Genomic DNA, 11981 nt, shown 5'->3' with positions numbered 1-11981 from the left:
ATAATAAGATCAAGCACATCTGAGCACAGACTGGGAATAGAGAGAAAGCCCATGTACAGTAATCATGTCCAGAGTATCTCTTGGTCACCATGTCAGGGAAAGAAGTATTCTCTGTCCATTGTCTTGTTGTCTGTGTGGACTACTGGGAGCTCCAGCCTGCAAGGTGCCAACAATCCTTGGGAAGGTCTAGACAGGGCCTGAAGGAACCCCTAAATGGCATCCTTGGGCAAATGGACATTCTGGATGCCAGATGGAATTTTAAGGATGGAATAATCAATGCTGTCTCTTCAGCTCTTGTCATGATGGCCACCAAGTCCCCTTCTCCGCTGTTGGCCACTGGCCCTCTCTGTCACGTGTACTGTTGACCACTTAACCACTTCCAAAGTCTCTGATCTCCCTTGGTTCCCAGGACTCTACATGTTCCAGGTGCCCCCTCTCTCTGGCTGTTCCTTTTCTCCAGCCTCTTCCTTGAAGGTTAGTGTTCTCCAGGACCATATTTCTTTCTTTTTTTTCTTTTTTTTTTTAGGGGAAAGCGCGAACACAGTCCCCCACTACCACAAATTATGCAGTCAAGTTTCCCACATTTGGGGAAATCGCAGGGGTCAGCACATCCGGAGTGCAATGGATAAGCCTCGCCCTGGGAAAACCACCTTCGTGATCATGGTATCTCCCCTGCCAGGTAAGTATTCCAGGACCATATTTCTTATCAATCAGTCAATCAAACAAGGATTTATCTACTCCCTGATCTCACCCATTCCCATGTAATGCACTCTTGACATTCCAGCTCCAGACTTACCCATTACCTGTTTAACATCTCCATTTGATGCCCTGCAGGGAATTTTCTCACATGATGAGTCCAGAAGCAGGCCGCATCTGTAATTGCCTCAGCAGTTCCGGCATGTCAGAGCTGATGTCTCAGTGCCTCTCTTGGCTTTTCCCTCATGCTTGCATGAAGGCAGCTCTAGTGCCAGCCATTCCATTTGCATTCTAGATAGAAAGAAAGATGTGAAGAAGGGCAAAAGGGCCCCAAGAAGAGTCTTCCAATAAGCCCAACCAACAGGTTCCACTTATATCTCCTGGACACTCCCTCATTCAAGGTGGCAGACTATCCTATCTGCATACAGTTTTAGTGGGCATTGTGCCATTCCCATTGTGGGAATAAGAAGAGGAAAAGGAATAACAGGAGACCTCTCTCCTGACTGCACCAGGCTTCTCCCCACAACCCCTCATCTGTACCCCCATCTCTCCAAGCCCCTCCAATGGCTCCCCATGCACAGCCAAAATGATGTTTCTAACACATAGACTGGTGCCATTACCCTCAGCAGCACCTTCAGCAGGGGTCTGCCCCATCCTAGATGCCCCTAGGTAAGACTCACTGGCTTGTAGGTAACATTCTTGACTTGGCATTCGAGATCCTGGAGAATTGGTATAATCTTTAGAAACTGAAAGTTGTTTCTCTGCTGTAGTGTTCCTGGTGGATTTCAGACAAAGATAGTGCACCCATCCTTGAGGGGGAAGGGCTGATAACAGGGGACTTAAAAAACAAACACATTAGCTCTGGCCTGCCCAGATAATGAATAGAGGAGAAGGTTATCTATCTCACTGATTTATATTGTTACAGTTCCGGTTCCTTTCTTAGACCAAGTGGGAGCATCTTTACATCTCCCGCCCTCCACATTTGCTGCAGCAAGGAAATCACATTTTTCATGAACCATGGGGATTACTGAAAGGCAGTGGTTTTATTTGTAAGGGCTGAACTTGGTCATTTCTTCTACCGGGGGCCGAGTCCTGCTGTTATGCACAACTTCTCATCCAGAGAGACACCATGGAGAATAAATCAGAACCAGGACTCAGTGTGACAGCTGCAGTCTGGCAGAGCCCTGGGGTTTGGGGCTAATGGGGTCTCACGGCAGGGAGGAACTAGCTGCCAGCCAGCTTGGGAGGAGAGGTGGCATTGAGACTTTGAAAAATGAATGGAAGAATTTTGCCACTTCATAAAACCAATGTCAGTGGGTGAATCATAGGCTGTGCAGGGCTGCGAGGGCTGGCAAGGTCTTCACAGTCTGTGAGCTCCGGGTTCTTAATCTGAGGACTGAGGCTAGGTTTTATGGGGGGGGGGAGGTCTATGAACCCATGAAATTGTGTGTAATTTGTTCAGGGCATATGTGCCTTTCCCTGGGGTTACAATTCATAGATTTCATCAGTTCTCAAAAGTTAAGAAATATTGGTCTGGTTCAACCCACTCATCACACAGAGGAGAATACTATGGGGTCCTTGGAAGAGAAGGGACCAGTTGAGTTCCCTTAGTGGGAAAGGGGCAGAACTGGAATTAGGAATCAAGAGACCCAGGTTCTAAATTGGCCTAGCCAGATTCTGGCTGTGTGACCTTGGGCTGGTCACCTTACCTCTCTGAGTGTTTTATTATTTAATTTATTTTTAAAAATATAACTTATTGTCAAATTAACTAACATACAGTGTGTAAAGTGTACTCTTGGTTTTTGGGGAAGATTCTCATGGCTCATCATTTACATATAACACCCAGTGCTCATCCCAAGTGCCCTCCTCAATGCCCATCAACCTATTTTCACCTCTCCCACACCGCCTCTAATCAACCCTCAGTTTGTTCTCTATATTTAAGAGTCTCTTATGGTTTGCCTCCCTCCCTCTCTGTTTGTAACTATTTTTTCCCCTTACTTTCCCCCATGGTCTTCTGTTAAGCTTCTCAAGATCCGCAGTTGAGTGAAAACATATGATATCTGCTATTCTCTGACTGACTTATTCCATTCAGCATAATACCTTCCTGTTCTATCCACATTTCTGCAAATGGCATAATTTCATTCTTTATCATTGTCAAGTAGTATTCCATTGTATATATAAACCACATCTTCCTTATCCACTCATCAGGTGATGGACATTTAGGATCTTTCCATAATTTGGCTATTGTTGAAAGCACTGCTATAAACATCAGGGTACATGTGCCCCTATGCATCAGCACTCCTGTATCCCTTGGGTAAATTCCTAGCAATGCTATTGCTGAGTTGTAGGGTAGTTCTATTTTTAATTTTTTGAGGAACCTCCATACTCTTTTCCAGAGTGGCTGCACCAGTTTGCATTCCCACCAACAGTGCAAGAGGGTTCCAGTTTCTCCATGTCCTCACCAGCATATGTTGTTTCCTGAGTTGGTAATTTTAGCCATCTGAGTGTTTTATTGTGCACAGAGTTAAAGAGTTGTACAGGGACACCTGGGTGGCTCAGTTGGTTGAGCATCTGACTCTTGATTTCAGCTCAGGTCATGATCTCACAATTGATGAGACTGAGTCCCACATAAGGTTCTGTGCTGACAGCATGGAGCCTGCTTGTGATTCTCTCTTTCCTTCTTTCTCTGTCACTGCCCTTTCTCTCTCTCTCTCTCTCAAAATAAATAAATAAACATTAAAAAATAAAGAATTATAGAGAAAATTAAATAAAGGAACTAATGGACTTCCAACACCTACCCACAATATTAGTATGTAATTGTCAATAAATATTCCATGAATCACTGTGTAACTTTGAAAGTCATTCTTTTTAGCTTTCATTCATTCAGTGAATATTTATTGTCCCTTATATACCAGGATATTGGGTGAATAAATAGGCACAGTAACTGCCCTCATGGAGCTGGAAATTAAGTAGGAGATCAAGTTAAGAAAACAGAACATTGCTATTGCTGTAACAATGAACTATGACATTGTCCATTTAACTGTTGTAATATAGTGTGGTGAATGTCCTAGCAGGGTCAACACAGAACCTGGTGAGCATGGGCTGGGGGTGACTAGGGGTGAGGGGAATCAGGAAAGACTTCCTGGAGGAGATACCAACTAAGCTGAGACATCAAGGAGAAGAAGCAGGAGCTGGCCACACAGAGGGCTGGAACATGGTGCAGAAAACAGTCTATGCAAAGGACCAGAGACAAAGAAAAGCTTTCCCCCCCCCCCCTTTTATTTCTTTAGGGAGGTAGAAATAGGTCAGTCTTGCTGTTTTCAGCTGCTGCAGGCAGCCAAGAGAAGCCACGCCAAAATCAACAAGCATACCCGGCACATCTGCATCCCCTCACCTTTCATCATCTATTTATCTTTCCATTCATTTGTTTAATGTTGGCACGTTCGTACATAATCATCTTCTCCCTGTTGATCCAAATGGTACAGTTTTCTGTAGCTAGTCTCGGGAACTCTTTCAGCATCCCCTCAGTGGAGATGAGGATGCTGGACGGGTAATTGATTTACATCAGGTGGTGCTAGTATTAGAACTCAGGCAGAGAAGTCTGGTGAGCTCATGTTATCAGAGGCAGACGATCACTGTGTGGCTTGCTGGGCTGTCCTAGACTGGCCGAGCTTCCTGGGTCACTGTCCTGCCAGGGACAGCCTGAGTGATCACTCTGGAGATGATTAATTCCTGCCTCTCTAGGCCAGCCCTGGGTCTGCAGCCAAGTGCTGCTGTCATCTCTTTATTCTTCTGTTCCACCGTTATTGAAAATCAATAAGCCGTCTAAGCCAAATGAAGTTCAGAGACTGGGACCAAGTCCATAAATCAAATAAAAACTAAATTATATTTAAAAAAGGAAATAGGAATAAGAAGCCTGCTTCGAGTTGGAGCTGGAGTCCCTGAGCTGGAGGCAAAGAGATGAGCAAGAAACTGGCACTACCTGCCCAGGGGGCATGGTACTGGGGCTGGAAGTGCCTTCACAGAGTGCCCCTCCCTTTTTCAGATCACAAGACTGAGGCCCAGAAAGAAGAATTTCTGGGCGCCTGGGTGGCTCAGTCAGTTAAGCATCTGACTTCAGCTCAGGTCATGATCTCAGGGTTTGTGGGTTCGAGCCCTGCGTCAGGCTCTGTGCTGACAGCTCAGAGCCTGGAGCCTGTCTTCAGATTCTGCATCTCCCTCTCTCTCTGACCCTCCCCTGCCCATGCTGTCTCTCTCTCTCTCTCAAAAATAAATAAAACTTCAAAAAAAAAAAAAAAAAAGAAAGAAGACTTTTCCCTCTGGTTGCATGGTAAATGGCAGGGCTGGCCTCAGACCCAGGGCCCATTGATATTCTCCCTTTACCAACTGGCATTCAGATTAATGAGAAACAACTGCTGAATTGAAGTGAATTTAAAAGGAAATGAAAGAGAGAGGCTTTAAATGCTTATGTTGTCAAATTTATAACTCTTTTCCTTAACACTTTCTGCCTTTAATGTTATGCTTTAGAGTCCTAAGCAAAGATGGCTGTTTCCAGGCAAGGAATAGTCAGAATACTTCCTGGAGCTGAGAATTCCTCATGTTCCCACCAGCTGGAGTGGATAGACATCCTTAAAACATGAGGCATTGAATAGGGTCTTCGGAAGGGTAATGCTTTAACAGTGAGGCAAAATTAACCCTAGAGCAGGGAGTGCTCTGTAAATCTCAAAAGGATCTAACTGATGTGTGCTCCAGAACAAAATCCAATGGTATTTAAAGCAATACAACAAAATCCAGCAATCAACAATATAAAATTTATAATGTTCATTATCCAATAAAAAAAATTACCAAGCAGTCAAAGAAGTAGGAAAATGTGACATCACCAGATGGAAAATTAATTACTATAAACAAACCAAAAAATGATAGAGAATGGTATATTTAGCAAAGAATATTAAAATAGCTATCACGATCTACAGGGTTCAGAAGGTAGAGGAAAATGTGACCATGATGAGGAAAGAAATGGAAGTTTAAAAATTTTTAGACCCAAGTGCAATTTCTAAAAATGGGAAATACAGTATCTGAAATGAAAAAAACACATGGGATGGTATTAATACCAGATTGGACTTTAAAGAAGGGAAACTGAAACTTTAGAAACTATCCAAAATAAAACATATGCTTACCATATGATCCAGCAATCCAACTCCTAGGTATCCACCCAGGAGAAATGAAAACACTCAGATGAAGACTTGAATATTCACTGCTTTGTTCATAGTAATAAAAGGGTTTTTTATTTTTAAATTTATTTATTTCTGAGAGACAGAGAGAGAGAGAGCATGAATAGAGGAGAGGCAGAGAAAGAGACATGAAATCTGAAGCAGGCTGCAGGCTCTGAGCTAGCAGTCAGCACAGAACCCGATGTGAGGCTCGAACCCACAAATCGTGAAATCATGACCTGAACCAAAGTCGGACGCTCAATCCACTGAGCCACCCAGGCACTCCTGTTCATAGTAATAAAGAACTGGAAACAACCCAAATGTCTCTAGATGTCTGAAGGAATAAACAAAATATGAAATATCCATATGATGGGATACTATGCAGCAATAAAAGGATTGAACTACTGATACTTTCAACAACATGGATGACTCTCAAAGACCTTATGCTGATTGTAGTTCTATGAAATTCTAGAAAAGGTAAAACTACAGGAATAGAAAGGAGATCAATGTTTGGGGTGATGAGGGGAAGGAATTGCCTGCAAAAAAGCAAGGGAATATGTTTTGCGGTGATGGAAATGTTTTTCTATTCTAATTGTGGAGGTGATTACACAACTGCGTGCATTTGTCAAAACTTATTAAGTTGTATGTGTATAGGGAGATATGAGTGTAGTTATACAAGGGCAACATGAGGGATTTTGTGGTGATGCAACTGCTCAGTATCTTGACTGTGGTGGTAGATACTCCACCCCACACATGGGATAACGTTGTATAGAACTAAACACACACCTACCAATGAGTTCAACTAAAACAATAGCTATAAATAAGATCAGTGGATGTTATCAACGTAAATATCTAGGTTATGATACTGTACTTCAGTGTTATAAATTGTTACCATTGGGGGAAACTGGGTAAAATTTACATGAGATCTCTCTATAATGTTTGTTACAACTACATGTGAATCTACAATTATCTCAATAAAAATTTCAATTAAAAACTCATACAAATAAAATTGCTAAATTTCATCATATATAAATTATTCCTCAATGAATTTTATGAACTTAAATGTTCTGTATGGTTCTCTAAAATAAAGTTACATTGAGGCCCCTGGGTGGTTCAGTCTGTTAAGCGTCTGACTCTTGATTTTGGCTCAAGTCATGATCTCATGGTTCATGGGACCGAGTCTGTGTTGGGCTACATGCTGGCAGCATGGAGCCTGCTTGACATTTTCTCTCCCTCTCTTTCTGCTTTCTCTCCCTCACTTTCTTTCTCAAAATAAATAAATAAACATTTATAAATAAAATAAAATTACATTTCTCTTTATAACCTGCTTTTTCATGAGAGCTTCAACAGGACTTCTGTTCTATTTGTATAGAAAATTATAAATTAGGAATATTGAGGAGTTCTCTATGTTTTTCCTAACACACCACAAAAATTGTTGATAATTTGTTCATCCCTAAACTAATAAAGATCTTGTCTTGAGTAAGAGTCCTAAACTACCCCTAGGAAAATGTAAATGTCCACCTATAGTTTCTTGTCATTTCATGTTTTCCACTTAGATTTAGTCTACCAATGAAATTTATTTTGGTTTCTGTTATTACAAAAAGAGTTTCTATTTTTCCAAATGGTTAGCTGGTAGTCCTGACACCACTTTAGTGTGATCCATTTCTTCCAACTCCTAACACACATATTTAAATGGTTACCTTTATCATATACTAAATTGTCACCTAGTATTTTCATCTGTAGACTGTCTACTCCGTTCCATTGAGTTGGAGACACCACACTTTCTTACCAGTACTTCCCTATTTTCCTTTTTGTGACTTTGGAATATGTTTTAATTCCTGTAGTGTAAGTCTCCTCATTTACTATTTCTTTTCAAAACATTCTTAACTATCCTTACACATTTATGAGCTTCAAAATCATTTTGCCAAGTTTTCAAATGTCCTGCTGGATTTTAACTGGAATCTTATTAAATTTACAAATCCATTTGGGCAAAACTGATAACTTCACATTACTGAACCTTTCTACCCAGGAACATGAGATGTCCAAGGCCACACACTGCACAACCCCATGGGGCATCATTAACATTGGAGTTGTAAATGTTCAGCCTATGTGGCCATAGACAAAGGGCTGTAGATTTATCTTTCCATTTATTCAGGTTGTCTTTACATGTCTCAGTAAAGCATTGTAATCTTTGTCACATAAATTTCTTGTTACATTAATTTCTGGGTCACTTATATTTTTGCTACTATTGTGAATGGGCTCTTTTTATCCTCTGAATTTTCTTGCATTCTATTGCTAATGTATTGAGAATGACTGATTCTTGTTTTTTTATTTTGTGTCCAATGACCTTACTGAATATTCTAGTTGATGCCTTTGGATTTTCAAGCTAGAAAATTATATCATGTGCAAATATTATCTTTGATTCCTTTTTTGTGCTATTCATACCCTTTGTTTAAGAATCACTCAGCTGTCCTCCATCAAATAAGAGTGGTAATCACAGGCATTCATGTCTTGTTCCTGCCCACAGTGGGGAGGTGTCTGACTTTCACTTTAAGTGTGATAGTGGCTTTTGGAAGGAGATACTCAGTTAAGGAAATATCTTTCTATTCCAAGTTTATTAAGAGTATTCAGAATTTGGAATTAAGGTTGAATTGTGGTTTTTTTGTTGTTGTTGCATTTTCAAGGTAATCATATGTCTCATTTGGCCTATTAATGTAAGGAATCATATCAATATAGTTATATCAAGCCATTCTTACCTTCTTGAATAAACCTAACTTGACAGAGTGTATTATCATTTTAATATACTTCTGAATTTTATTTGCTATTGCTTTATTTGGGATTTAAAAAAAATCTGTGGGCAAGCATGCTGTATTGTGACACTCCCATTAGGCTTGGGACTAAAGAGTATGCTGGGTTTGTAGAAAGGGTTGGGAAGATTTCCATATTTATCTTTGGTCTGGAACTGTTTAAATAGCATGGGAATTATTTGTTTCTCAAAGGTTTAGAGAAATTTGCTCATAAAACAGTGTGAGCCCTTGGCCTTATTTGGTAATGGCCCCTTAATAATTGTGTTGTTTCCTTCCATAGTTTTTTATTTTCTTTCTTCAGTTAACTTTGTGAACTTATATTTTCTTACAAAATTATCAATTCTCCCAGTTTTAAAGACATAGAAAAATACATAGCATAGCATAATGTCCTCTTATAACTGTAAAATTTCATCAGTGTCTGGTTCTGTCATCCTTCCTAATTTTAACGCCACATTTTCTGTTTTTCTTTTTTTTTTTATCTTACTTACTTTTTCCTGAAGTATGTATAATTTATTGGACTTTTGGAAGAAACTGCTTTTGGTTTTATTAATCCCTCTACGTGGTTCTTGTTACTGAGTGTGTTCAGTTTTATTTTAATCTTTATTGCTTTCTTATTATTTTTCACACATTTATTTTGCTGCTTTTTTTCTAACTTCTTGAGTTAAAAATGCTTAGATGACTAATTTTTATTGTTTCTTTTTAAAATATATGATTAAATTTTCTCTGAGGATAAAATAAATAATTGTGATTTTTAATGTATAATATTTTCATTTTTCTTATTTCCTTATATGGAATGTACTTTGATTGCCAATCTTTTTTTCTATTCAAAATTTTATTTTTTTAAATGCTTTTTTAAATTTATATTTGAGAGAGAAACAGAGAAAGCAGGGGAGGGTCAGAGAGAGAGAGAGACACAGAATCTGAAGCAGGCTCCAGGCTCTGAGCTAGCTGTCAGCACAGAACCCAATGCAGGGCTCAAACCCACGAACCGTGAGATCATGATCTGAGCGGAAGCCAGAAGCTTAACCGACTGAGCCACCCAGGCGTCCCCAAAATTTTATTCTTAAAATAAATTCTTTGTGGGGTGCCTGGGTGGCTCAGTTAGTTGAATGTTGGACTCTTGATTCAGCTCAGGTCATGATCTCAAGGTTGTGAGATCTGCCCTGCACTGAACTCCATGCTGGGCATGGAGACTGCTTAAGATTCTCTCTCTTTCTTCTTCTTCTTCTTCTTCTTCTTCTTCTTCTTCTTCTTCTTCTTCTTCTGCCCCCCACCTCTTAAATAAATAAACAAATAAATTCTTTGTAATAGGGACTTCCTATCAATTTGGCTGAAGCCTCCAAATCTGGGAATAAAACCCCACATTCTGAAGTGAGAAGCCAGACCATCTCTATAGGTCTTGCTAAGGAAGAATCTGGAAACTGAGTTTTACCATCTAAACCCCATATCTAAAGTTTATAAAAGGGTTGAGAGTGAAGAGTCCGTGGGAGAACATTTCTCTAAGAAAGTTGTTAGAGGCATGACCCTTCCCTCACCTGGGAGAGGCTGGGAATGCTTCCCTCTCATCTCCATAACAGATTGTGCAGTTGCCCTTGACACTGGCTGCCTCTGGACCCCACCTGAAGGGGTCAGTAGACCTTTCATGGGCTGAGAGGCTGGAGCTGGAAGTATGACAGAGGTGCTCTATGCCACCTCCCCTACCAGAAGTTTCTCAGCCCTGATGGCCAGAGCAAGAAAGGGGAGAAGCTTTAGCTAAAGGTATGGCTCATTCTCCTTACTGAAAAAGACAAGATAGTTTTTGTGACTAAAGGTGAGGCTTTTTCTTGGCTTGTTTTATCCAAGGATGACTGGAAACATTGTAGGACACACCAGAGATTTTATCCAAGGATTGGAAAAGAAATAATCTATACAAAACCAATTTGAAAAGATGGCAGGGAGAAAGAATCAACTTCTTTTCAGAAAACAATTCCATACTCTTGAATTTGGTCTGTTCAACCAAACAGCTATAGTTTTCTAGATTAAGATAAGAGAAGATTATTTGTACAATTCCAGCTTTCTGGAAACGTTTTGGGCTTTCTTCATGGCCTGGTATACCCCCCATGTGGTAGATATTTTTCTTGGCTGATCAGTATCTGAACCCCCTTTACATGTTTGGCATTGAGTGTGCCTATTGCTTGCTTTCCTGGCCTCCCTTGCTGCTAGGGCCTAGACTCAGCCAAGTCAATGCAGCTGCCTTGGATAGGATCTATTGAAATAAAGAAGTAAAAGCCTTGAAAAATCTACTTCTGGCCATGAATGGTGGCCACGCTGAGTTTCCAGGCTGAGTAGGGCCAGCAGCAGTGGTGAAGGCCTATGCCAACTGCACAAATGGCACATCTGGGATACAGTGATGGTAGGTGTGGGGTCTTCACGGGGCTGGTGTTACAGCTGAAATGCTGGCTTCTGCTTGGTCTTCCTTTTCCATGCCTATGTTCCAATCCTGACTGAAATTCTTCCTGATAATATGAGTAGGGGAGAGAGACAACCAACATGATAAATAAAGGCACTACTAAGGACATTTGAAGGTGAGAAATGCTATAAAGAGAAACAAGGCAGAGTAAGGAGAGTGAGGAGGTGAGGTAGGGTAGTCAGGGCCCCATTGAGAAGGTGATGCTGAGCAAAGACCTGAAGGAGGTGAAGAAGTGTGCCATGTGGGTATCTGGGACCCTGCAAGAGTAAAGATCCTGGGATAGGAGTGCCTAGGGGCTTCAGAGTACAGCAGAGGCACCCATGTGATGAGTGAGTGAGTGAGTGAGTGAGTGAGTGAGTGAGTGAGTGAAAGATGTAGGAGGTAAGGTTAAAGAGGTAAGAGCCAGTTGCAATGACCTTGTGGGTGCTTACAAAGACCTTGAGTTTTGCTTTGAGTGAAAAATGACAAGCATGGTGAGCTTTGAGCAAAAAAAAAAAAAAAAGGTATCATAATCTGACTTCCATTTTAGGAGGACCACTCAGGGAGTGTGTGGCTGACAGGCTATAGGGAGACCAGGGTAGAAGGAAGGAAACTAGATCATAGGTTGTGGCTATGTTCCAAGCAAGAGATGATGGCAGCTTGGACCTGTGTGGTCTCAATAAGGGTGGAGGGAAATCAGATCTGGGATATTGTGGAAAAGAGAGTCAACATGATGTGTTACAAGAAGTCCAAGTTGAGTTTGAGGCCTCTGGCCTTAGTTGCCAGAAGATGGAGTTGCTGTTTACTGAGAAAGAGAGGGTGGCACAGTCTGGGGGATGA

At 40.9% G+C, this 11981-nt stretch overlaps 1 non-coding gene across 1 annotated transcript; it reads right to left on the bottom strand.

The window, feature by feature from the left end:
• Positions 1-523: 523 nt before the first annotated feature.
• On the bottom strand, positions 524-687 carry LOC115277190. Its single transcript, XR_003902294.1, has one exon. It is a non-coding gene; the product is annotated as a U1 spliceosomal RNA (small nuclear RNA).
• Positions 688-11981: the final 11294 nt, after the last annotated feature.

Source organism: Suricata suricatta, chromosome 13 (assembly GCF_006229205.1).
Source record: "Suricata suricatta isolate VVHF042 chromosome 13, meerkat_22Aug2017_6uvM2_HiC, whole genome shotgun sequence".
Classification (NCBI taxonomy): Eukaryota; Metazoa; Chordata; class Mammalia; order Carnivora; family Herpestidae; genus Suricata; species Suricata suricatta.
This window is presented reverse-complemented; position numbering and strand designations above follow the sequence as displayed.